This window comes from Schistocerca americana, chromosome 6 (genome assembly GCF_021461395.2).
Source record: "Schistocerca americana isolate TAMUIC-IGC-003095 chromosome 6, iqSchAmer2.1, whole genome shotgun sequence".
Classification (NCBI taxonomy): Eukaryota; Metazoa; Arthropoda; class Insecta; order Orthoptera; family Acrididae; genus Schistocerca; species Schistocerca americana.
The window spans coordinates 196,039,789-196,050,565 of record NC_060124.1 but is presented as its reverse complement, the minus strand read 5'-3'; positions in this window follow the sequence as shown (position 1 = coordinate 196,050,565).

The following is a 10,777-nucleotide window of genomic DNA, read 5'->3' as shown; positions in this document are numbered from 1 at the left end:
CAACAATACATGCACGTTTGCGTGCTTGCATTCAGTATTCTGGCGATTACACCGGTTATTAATGTGCCAGCATTTCACATTTGCAATGGATTACCTTGGCGTTTACTTTAACGTGTGATCTTACATATATTACCTAGACAAATGTATTCCCAAAATTTCATTACTCTACATTACTTATTTTTTGGTTTTGAAATTTTTTTCGTCGGCAGTTTAGTTACTTCTGCTCTTTCTGTAATAGCTAGTCTCGAAAACAAACGAATTAATCTCCTGACATATGTAGTGTTTATCCCTCTCAGTAATGTCTTATGGAATAATTTTCTGGGGTAATTCATCACTTAGAGAGAAAGAGGAGGTTGCAGTAGTCATTAAGAGACGAAAGGAGATTTGCTCAGAGTAGACTGGCGTGGAGAACTGCATCAAATCGGACTTCGGCAACATGCACAACAATAGCATTTGATGAGAGCGAAAATATATTTTTTCGTGTGCATAGTTTAACGCAGGCAAAAAGGAATACAAACGTCTCAAAAATGATGTCGACAGGAAGTGCAAAATGGCTAAGCAGGGATGGCTAGAGGACAAATGTAAGAATGTAGAGGCTTATCTCACTAGGGGTAAGATAGATACTGCCTACAGGAAAATTAAAGAGACCATTGAGTAAAGAGAACAACTTGCATGAATATCAAGAGCTCAGATGGAGACCCAGTTCTAAGCAAAGAAGGGAATGCAGAAAGGTGGAAGGAGCATATAGATGGTCTATACAAGGGCGATATACTTGAGGACAATATTATGGAAATGGAAGAGGATGTAGATGAAGATGAAATAGGAGATATGATACTGCGTGAAGAGTTTGACAGAGCACTGAAAGACCTGAGTCGATACAATGCCCCCGGAGTAGACAACATTCCATTAGAATTACTGACAGCCTTGGGAGAGCCAGCCCTGACAAAACTCTACCATTTGGTGAGCAAGATGTATGAGACAGGCGAAATACCCTCAGACTTCAAGAATAATATAATAATTCCAATCCCAAAGAAAGCAGGTGTTGACAGATGTGAAAATTACCGAACAATCGGTTTAATAAGTCACAGCTGCAAAATACTAACGCGAATTCTTTACAGACGAATGGAAAAACTGAGAAGCCGATCTCGGGGAAGATCAGTATGGATTCCGTATAAATGTTGGAAAACGTGAGGCAATACTGACCCTACGACTTATCTTAGAAGAAAGATTAAGGAAAGGCAAACCTACGTTTCTAGCATTTGTAGACTTAGGGAAAGCTTTTGACAATGTTGATTGGAATACTCTCTTTCAAATTCTGAAGGTGGCAGGGGTAAAATACAGGGAGCGAAAGGCTATTTACAATTTGTGCAGAAAGCAGATGGCAGTTATAAGAGTTGAGGGGTATGAAAGGGAAGCAGTGGTTGGGAAGGGAGTGAGACAGGGTTGTAGCCTATCCACGATGTTATTCAATCTGTATGTTGAACATGCAATAAAGGAAACAAAAGAAAAGTTCGGAGTAGGTATTAAAATCCATGGAGAAGGAATAAAAACTTTGGGGTTCGCCAAGAGACAGCAAAGGACTTGGAAGAGCAGCTGAACGGAATGGATAGTGTCTTGAAAGGAGGGTATAAGATGAACATCAACAAAAGCAAAACGAGGATAATGGAATGTAGTCGAATTAAGTCTGGTGATGCTGAGGGAATTAGATTAGGAAATGAGACACTTAAAATAGTAAAGGAGTTTTGCTATTTGGGGAGCAAATTAACTGATGATGGTCGAAGTAGAGGCGATATAAAATGTAGAATGGCAATGGCAAGGAAAGCGTTTCTGAAGAAGAAAAATTTGTTAACATCGAGTATAGATTTAAATGTCAGGAAGTAGTTTCTTAAAGTATTTGTATGGAGTGTAGCCATGTATGGAAGTGAAACGTTGACGATAAGTAGTTTAGACAAGAAGAGAATAGAAGCTTTCGAAATGTTGTGCTACAGAAGAATGCTGAAGATTAGATGGGTAGATCACATAACTAATGAGGAGGTATTGAATAGAACTGGGGAGAAGAGGAGCTTGTGGCACAACTTGACTAGACGAAGGCATCGGTTGGTAGGACATGTTCTGAGACATCGAGGGATCACCAATTTAGTATTGGAGAGCAGCGTGGAGGGTAAAAATCGTACAGGGAGACCGAGAGGTGAATACACTAAGCAGATTCAGAAGGATGTAGGCTGCAGTAGGTACTGGGAGATGAAGAAGCTTGCACAGGTTAGAGTAGCATGGAGAGCTGCATCAAACCAGTCTCAGGACTGAAGACCACAACAACAACAGTTTAACACGAAACTGTTTTGACTTAAAAACATATTTCGGTCACTTGAGTTTGGAGTTAAGCGATTTTTTGTTGGTTAAGAGCTATTTCTTATTCTATAATTGATTTTCTATTTATCGCCATGTTTGCATTATTTTCACAAGAAACGGATCTTAGATTCCCGTAATGTTAGCATTGAAAGGTCGTTAATAAACATGAGGTAAAGTACGGGTCATAAGACTGAACCTTGTGGAACACAAGGCGGGCGCTCAACAAGTTCCGGGGCGAGCGCCACAGCGGAGTCGAGGAAGCTGCTCCCCGCCGCTGCCGGCCAGGGCTATCGATCCAGCCACGCCTGGCCACACCACGCCCGGGTTCTGCCGCCCACACAGACACACCCACACACAACACGCGCCGAGCCGCAGGTAGACCTCTACCTCTGCCATTTCCACCGTCCCCAGGCACACACCCGTCCTTCTGGCGCCGACCCGAAACTCTGCCTTCTAGCTAACACGGACCACTGGCATCACAAGATCAGCAGGCACGCGTGCAAGGTGTTCGAGCAGCGAAAGCTATAACGTTTTTTTTCCTTCACAACTCATTAAAGTCGGGTGAAAAAAAGGTCTTTCTATACCACAAAGAACAAGAATTCGTAGAGGAGCAAGTGTGGCCTTGCCTACTTTACTCTGAATGGTTTTGATTACGAAACATGGTGTTTCCTTTTAACAGACTGGTCTAGCGCAGCTGCATGACGTTCGTTCTCTGAGAAACCAGTCGAGAATAAAAATAATAGCTTTTTTATAGCCTTAGTATCTAGATCGAGAGCTACCAGAAGAACAAGCTGGACTTAGGAAAGGAAGAGGAACTAGAGATCAAATTGCTAACATTCGGTGGATTACGGAAAAAGCGAGAGAATTCCAGAGAGATGTGTACCTCTGCTTTATTGACTACGCCAAAGCCTTTGACTGCGTCGATCACAACAAATTATGGAACGTACTGAAAAACATGGACGTACCAGATCACGTCATTCATCTGATACGGAGTTTATATGGTTCAAATGGCTCTGAGCACTATGGGACTTAACATCTGTGGTCATCAGTCCCCTAGAACTTAGAACTACTTAAACGTAACTAACCTAAGGACATCACGCACATCCATGCCCGAGGCAGGATTCGAACCTGCGACCGTAGCGGTCACGCGGTTCCAGGCTGAAGCGCCTAGAACCGCACGGCCACACCGGCCGCTCGGACTTTATACCTTGACCAGGAAGCCACGGTGAGAACTATGTATGGAACAACGAAATGGATAAAGATTCAGAAAGGGGTCCGGCAAGACTGCATACTGTCACCGTATTTTTTCAACCTGTATGCAGAACATGTTATGAGGAATATGAGGCTAGATGAAGGAGAAACAGGAATTAAAATAGCTGGAATAAATGTAAACAACCTCAGGTACGCGGATGATACGATGCTGTTGGCAGAAAGTGAAGAAGGATTGAGAACATTCTTGCTGAAGGTGAGAGACGAAAGTGAAAAGGCCGGTCTTGGGCTGAATGTGAAGAAAACGAAGATTATGGCAACTGCACCTACCAATTCGTGCGATATAGCAGGAGAAACCATGGAGGTAGTGATCATATTCAGTTATCTCGGTTCCCAGATCTCTGCTGATGGCGACTGCAGCCGTGAAATCCGGAGACGCCTGTTGCTCGGTAGACAGGCGATGCCAAACCTTGACAAGGTTATAAGGTCCAGAGATATAACACTAGCAATAAAGATCCGTATTGTGAGGGCTATGGTCTTTCCAGTTGTGATGTATGGATGTGAGACCTGGACCATAGAAAGGCTGAACGGCGAAGAATTGACTCCTTCGAATTGTGGTGTTGGAGGAAACTTCTTAGAGTTCCATGGACTGCAAAGAGAACCAACAGATCAATATTGGAGCAAATAAAACCAGTTTTATCCCTGGGAGGTCTAATGTTAAAACAAAAGCTGACCTACTTTGCACACGCAGTGCGAAGGCATGCCTCGCTGAAAAAAAAAAAAAAAAAAAAAAAAAAAAAAAAAAAAAAAAAAAAAAAAAAAAAAACATTGATGCTGGGTAAGATTGAAGGAACTAGAAGAAGAGGACGTCAGAGGATGAGATGGATCGATGGCATCACAGAAGCAATGTGTTCCAACCTGGAAGGTCTACGGGAGAAAGTGCAAGACAGGAAAAAGTGGCGTGATTTGGTTTCATAGGGTCACGAAGAGTCGGAACCGACTAAACGAATAGAGAGAGAGAGAGGTGAAAAGAGCTAAATTTGACATAATTTCAAGAAGGCAAATAAATTTCAAGAAGATGAAGAAAATAATCTTAGAGTTCAGGTTTACTGATTCTTCCGACACTTTTCGGCAGAAGAATTTCATACCTAAAGTTCATTTCGGTTTCAACACTAAGAATTTTGGCGTTATTATGCTATTTTGATGTTAGTATGAGCGGCAGGAAATAAAAATATCAAGCTCAAATTTATCAGAAAAGACATACACAACACTTTCACTACGTCGGCTTTCTTCACTATTGCTGTTTAATAAGTAAAAGGCTACATTAAGCAAGTTGTAGTAGAATCGATGTAGATTAACTACCTCTTGGTTTAGATTTACAGCTTTTGAAAATGTAATGCGGTGCACAGACCAGAAATGAATGATGTGCTTTTACAGCTACATCACATTTTTGCCCGTCCATATTTGTGGCAACATGATCAATTACTGATGTCGTCATTGTAGTAACCCTTGTTGCACTATTGACCAATAGGGACATCCCAAAACTTCGAATTTATCATGAGGGTGCTGCTGGATTCATTTATGATATTAGTGTCGATGTTAATGCCCTCACACAGATTTACGTTGCCCTTTGCACTTGAGACTTTATCTAAAACTTCTGTTAATTTACTGAAAAAAGTGTCCACACTACCACTGGGAGATCTATACACACATAAAATGATTAATTTCTTGGTAATAATAAGCCCTGTAAATTCAATAGCTGATATTTCAAAGTGTTTGTCTTCACTTACTGAACTGAGGTCAGGTCTTGATGTGAACTGTGTTCCTTTTCTGATATAAATGCATGATCCTCCACCCCTTGAAGTGGTTCTGAAGTAAGAGTTAGCCCTTCCATACGATGATAACAATACATGTTGGATTTCTGTCTCTTTACACCAGTTTGCAGTAACACAAACAATTGTACAGTTCAAAGATTGGAGCTCAACTTCTAATAGTTGTATTTTATTTTTTATTGATTTCTTGTTTTTATGGAGGATTGTTAAGTCTGTGAAATGCCCTGTATTACTGTTTCCAATGGTTTGTTTTTCTTTGTGACTTCTGGTATGTGCGATATTTGGAGTGTTAAAATCTGTCGAGTGATTTTTCCAGTATTTTTTAAAGTGCTGGACATATTCTTTAGGCAGGGGAACCTGTTGTCTGGATTTATCCTAAAAAGACTTACTTTTCCTACTCATGACAACAGGTATTTGACCACGTGTGACACAAGATCAACCCCCTATACTTTCTTGAATCAGCTGTACCAATCTTCCATTCCCAGTCCTGTTTAGGTGTAGGCCATGCCTAGTAAAACCCAATTTGTTGATAGTCCCGACATTTGGTTATTGTACGAGGGTTGGAACTTTAATAGTGGCATCTATTTATTTACAGCTCGTACAAAATAGATGGTCAGGTCCTTCAGAAAGAGTCGTCACTTCTGTCTCAATGCTGTTCATTTTTGGAACACAACCTACGACCAGCTTAGAGACAGAAGTGTTGACACTTTCTGCAGGACCTGACCATCATTTTGCAGGACAATGCTCAAGCACGTACAGTGCAAGCTGTTACTGATTTGTTTGACTGATGGGGCTGCTAAGTGCTATACCACCTACTGCATCCTCCTGACTTGAGCCCTCGTGAGTTCAACTCGATTTCTAAACTGAAGGAGACACTTAACAGCATTCGCTTCAGAACTGCTACAGATTCGTCGGGCAATAGACCGCGCTGCTCGAAATGTCAACGCAACTGGCATTGCTAAGAGTATCCCACGACTTCCACATCGCTGACAACGGGTTATATACACTGCTGGTGACTACTTTGAAGGTCACTAAAACTTTGAAACACGTATCTATTTTGTACGAGCTGTAAATAAATAGTTGCCACTATTAAAGTTCCTACCCTTGTATCATAAATATGGAGGGTGAAAAAAATTTGGAAACACTGAAAATGCATCGCGTTACCTTGCCTAATACCGTGTAGGAAACCCATTGGCAATCAAAACAGCTTCCAGTCATCTCGGAACGGATAAATGTAGTACAGATCCTGTATGGTGTTCAAGGGAATCTTGTATCATTCCTTCTGCAAAATAGTGACAACTAAAGGTGGCGATGGTAGAGGCGAATAGCGATAATGCACCCTTCTCTCCGAAGTGGACCACAGAGGCTCAATACTACTGATATAACGTGACTTTGATGGACAGGGGACATGCGACAATTCGTCCTCATACTCACAAAACCACTCATCGACGATCGTGAACCGGAAATCTACCGTCTTCGAACACAGCATCACCATTGAGGAACAAACATTCCACCATAGTTTTTAAAAGATTAAACTGCCACTTTACTGTGAATTATTATATTTGTCTTTTGTACTATCCAGATTTCGGCTTTCATGCCTTATGAAGTACAGTACTAAAAGTTGTTAAATCATCATTAAGTCATACTTGTTAAGGCTGTCCCAAGCAGGTAAACAAGGCTAACACATCTTAACATGCTAACACGTCTTTAAGATGAAGCTGTCAAACAATGATATTCTTTGATAATTACATCTTAAAGACATGTATTAGCCTTGTTTACCCGCTTTGAATAGCCTTAACAAATGTGACTTAATAATGCTCTAACGACTTATAGCACTGTACTTGATAATGGCATCAACGCCGAAATCTGCATAGTTCAAACGATAAATATAATAAAACACAGTCAAACGGCGGTTTGCTATTTTTAAAAAAATATTGTATAACTGCGGCTCAACGCAATCGAAAATTCTACCATGGGCTGGATATGATCAGCCAAAAAGGTCACACAGTCCTTGACAGTAGTGTGACCTTGCAAAATAACCGTGGATCCCATGGAATACCCTGATATGGCTGCACGTATCTTCACCGAATCCCCGCCATGTTACACTCTTATGCAATGGAAACCACTGCATTAAAGACACATAATGTGTTTCCACCAGAAATATAGCCTGTAACTGAAAAAGTGTCAAATTGATACGGACTAGTTGCCCTGGGATCTCCGGGAGGGGATTGCCAATGGGGAGATGACCACGAGAAAAGGATTAAATAACCACGAAAGAATAAAGTCCTAAGAACCGATGCGTGGTAGAAAACCTAGCAAATCTAACAAGGAAAATGCTAAAGCTCAATGTAGACATAACAGGCGTCAGTGAAGTGAAATCGAAAGAAGAAAAGTTTTTGTGGTCAGGTGAGTATAGGAAAATCAAAAGCAGCAGGAAATGGTATAACGAGAGTAGCATTCGTTGTGAATAGGAAGGTAGGGCAAAGGGTGAGTTACTGTGAACCATTCAGCGATAGGATTGTTCTCATCAGAATCGATAGGAAGCCAAGGCCGACAACTATAGTTCAGGTATACATACAGAAATTGGAAGCAGAAGACGAAGAGAGAAAGTGTACGACGATATTGAACGGGTAATTCAGTAAGTAAAGGGAGATGAAAATCTGATAGTGGGGATTTGAACGCGTTTATAGGGAAAGGAGTAGAACAAAGGGTTACGGGAGAATATGGGCTTGGTAGTAGGAATGAGAAATGAGAAAGATCGATTGGGTTCTACAATAAATTTCGGCCAGTCAGCGAATACTGTATTCAAGAATCACAAGAGTAGAAAGCGTACTTGGAAAAGGCCGAGAAATACGGGAAGATTATAGCTGGATTACATTATGGTCAAGCAGAGATTCCGAAATCAGATATTAAATGCTAAAAGATATAGACTGAGATCACAATTTAGTAATGATGAAGAGGAGGCTGAAATTTAAGAGAGTAGTCAGGAAGAATCAAATGTGCAAAGAAGTGGGATAGGTAATTACTAAGGAATGAAGAGATTCGCTTGAAGTTCTCTGAGGCTATAGATACTGTGATAATGAATAGGTCAGTAGGCAGTTCAGTTGAAGAGCAATGGGCAACTCTAAAAAGAGCAGTCACAGATGTTTGGCAGAAAAACTTAGGTATGGGGAATATAGCTCCGAAGAACCATGGATAACAGAAGAAATTCTTCAGTTGATCGACGAAAGGAGAAAGTACAAAAATGTACAGGGAAATACACGTCAATTAGTAACGAAAAATTAGGGTGAATCAGAATTAAAACGGATTTTTTTATAAGTCTATTTAAGCTTCAGAAAAATTCATACGCACCAAGTTTAGGACATGTCCGAAAGAACAGACACCATATTCACATAAGTATTTAGTTCTGGCAGTACTGGCCGTGACCTTCTTCTTCTGTGCGGATGCACACATATTACCAGAACTCTTACGGGACTTGGTAAGAATGTCTTCCACGAGTAATGAGTGTGTTGGGTAGGGACACTACGAATGTAGTGTGTGGACATACAAGGTGAGAATGTGGATCTCGCGTTAGGCGTACACGAGATTGCCCCTGCAGTCGCACTATCCTCCGTGCCCTCCGTGGCTCGGATGGACAGAGCGTCTGCCACCTAAGCAGGATATCCTGGGTTCGAGTCCCGCTCGGGGTACATATTTTCACCTGTCCCCGTTGATATATATCAACGCCTGTCAGCAGCTGAAGGTATTAATATACAATTCTAATTTCGTAACTGTATTTCTGTCGACAGAAAACGCTCCATAGTCTTTGCACAAGCGTTTGAGAATATTCCCCACAGTTTCTTTCGCTGCAGTGAGAAATTCAATGACGGCACGTTGCTTGTAACGTACATCACCTACAGACGCCATTTTGAAACTGTCCTGCAGCTACGCTATCTGTCAGAAGTGACGGAAACTTGGTGCGCTCACTCAGGAGGCTTAAAATAATACATACGTAACGTTTCACATCCGTACCATTGTTTTCGGCTGAGAAAAAAAAAATGCGGTGCATCACTTCGTGGGCAACCCTCGTAGTATCAGACGTTCGGAAAAAGATCATCCACACAATTCCGAAGATAAAAAGAGCCGGCAAATGCAAGAATTTTCGCATGTATGCATGATGTAGCACCGGCATATTTTGCTGAGGCTGTAAGACGGTGTATAACGCACCAGTATTGTCCAGAAGGGGTAGATCGAGTAGGGCGTTTAGCTGGTTGTCTACGATTACTAGTCCTCAGTCTGCCTCATCTCAAATGTGAGGTGTGCAGCACTCCCACTGACATAACTGAAAAATTGGAGCAGCGAATTTTACAGCCTTGGCTAGCTTTTCCTAGATCATCCGAAGGTCTTAGAAAGAATTCGTAACTCATAGCAGAAACGACCGCACTATTGTATCAAAAGGCGATGACGACACATGAATCACGTAAACAAAAATCTTACACCTAAAATAGTTGCACTTACTGGAACAATATTTCATATCGGTGGCAGCAGCGGCTTGTCACCACGTATCTCTCAAGCGGTTCGTTTGAGGACTCACGTCTAGTGAAATGTTTTTGTCTCCCTTATCGTTTACAGTAAATGTATTCGCAATTGCGAGTTTGGACAACCGACAGCCGTAGAACGGAATGACGACAGTGAAAATTTGTGCTGGTCCGGCATTCGAACCTGGATTTCCCGCTTATCGCTAGCAGTTACCGTACCATTTGGCTACGACCCACGGCTCACGGCCACACCCAAACTTCCACACGTCGTCAACCATGCGCCTAAAACCTGTACTAGTACATCCATTGTGCGTATTGTCGTACAGGTGACACATTTTACTTGAAAGTAGCTTGCCCACTGGCGGCGGATGAATGTGGTATTGTAGTGCCTGTGTTATTCCGAATTATACAGTCACATATTTTAGCTTTCACTGTTAATCATCAAACGCTTTATATACTCTTAATAACGAACGTACAGGGTATTCCTCATAAGAGTCGTCAGGTGCATTAATAACGAACGTACAGGGTATTCCTCATAAGAGTCGTCAGGTGGATTTTCTCTGGTATTTCGGCAGACATTAGCAGTTTCGTTTCTGCAGTCTGTAACTGGAATCAGCTCAAATCCTGCTTATCATGCGGCGCTTACTGTGACGGAACGCGTTGGTTTGTTTCCGTTAGAGAGAAAAAAAAAGATTTTTAAAGCGAAATTTTACGTACCAGTTTGATGTTGTTGTTGTGGTCTTCAGTCCTGAGACTGGTTTGATGCAGCTCTCCATGCTACTCTATCCTGTGCAAGCTTCTTCATCTCCAGTACTTACTGAAACCTACATCCTTCTGAATCTGCTTAGTGTATTCATCTCTTGGTCTCCC